This window comes from Trichechus manatus, unplaced genomic scaffold (assembly GCF_000243295.1).
Source record: "Trichechus manatus latirostris isolate Lorelei unplaced genomic scaffold, TriManLat1.0 scaffold00013, whole genome shotgun sequence".
Lineage (NCBI taxonomy): Eukaryota > Metazoa > Chordata > Mammalia > Sirenia > Trichechidae > Trichechus > Trichechus manatus.
The window spans coordinates 30,277,632-30,279,002 of record NW_004443949.1 but is presented as its reverse complement, the minus strand read 5'-3'; positions in this window follow the sequence as shown (position 1 = coordinate 30,279,002).

Below are 1,371 nucleotides of genomic sequence, written 5' to 3'. Positions count from 1 at the left end.
TGGTGATTCCAATTGCAGCTGCTGATCAGATACGGTTTTATTGCTTGAACGAATTGACACAACTCCTGCTACGTGGTACACAGCTATTGCTATGGTAACTTTTTTTTTTTTTTTCAATACCCATTAGTAAAGATCACAAAAAACAGTTTTCTTTTATCAGACAAGAGCAGAATGTATAGTCCCATATCTGTGGTTCAGAGAATTTCTTTGGATTCCTGTTCCAAGCCAATTCTCTGGCCGGACACATTGCATTTTTAATCCTTTACCTTGTACTTACTGTGTGTTTCTAAGTAGGATGGATCTTCTTTGTTTTTTTCTTTATGCTATAGAATATGGACAGATGTGTGGTTTCTTGGTGAGACCCTGTCCAAGATGGCTGTCAGCTGGAATGAGGGGACCACAGCTATTGAGGACTTTGGGCAGGATTGCTGAGGGTCAAGAAGTCAGGTATTTTGCAAAAATCAAAGTGTGTATCTCCTCAGTTGGAGAACTAAAATTGAAAACACGTGGAGGTTCCTTGCGGGACATACACGTGTCCTATGGGCACTGCAGCATATGCACACTTGTGATAGTACCAAGTCAGTGTTGGCCAAGAAACAATAGATAAAAATAGATTGCACTTTTTACTTATTCCACATTCTTCTGCCCTGTCTTTCCTTCCAGAAGACTCAAATGTGTGCTAAGAGTGACAAGAAGAATGAAAAAGCAAAAGACTGTAAAAGAAATGGCCATTCGTTCATCCCCTAGTGATCAATAAGCTATAGCTAATCATTACATTGGACATAAAATTTAATTTTTAATTGAGACTACTACAGTTATTTTAAAATATGAAATTGAATCTTAAAAATTGCATAACAAATTGTTTTTAAATCTGGAAATGACAAAAAATAAAACTTGAAATAAACCTGGATGTTGGCTAAACATACAGAAAAGAGACACAAGGAACAGAAATCATGTCATCTCCTTTTTTTTTTTTTTTTTACCATCAAACTTCACATATCTTTTTATGACCCTAACCATGTTGATAACTTGTTTTTCTGAAAATAAGAAAACCATATTTTATTTGAAATTAACAGGAGATACTACCAAGCTTCTCAGCAAGATGTAAATAGAAGAGTCTTTAATTAATCAATATTGTATGCTCAGAACATACAGTTGAGAACACTAAACAATCTTTTACAACACAAGCGAATAACACCTGTCTGTTTATTCTACTTATTAGGATTTGTCTCTTTGCTCCAGAGCTAATGAGAAATTTTACTTGTTTTCTTACCACCTACTATTATTTTCCTTATTGATGTCTGTCAGAGAACTCCTTGGGGATCCTAGACAAATTAATTTGGACTCTTTGAAGTACATTTTGAAATCTCT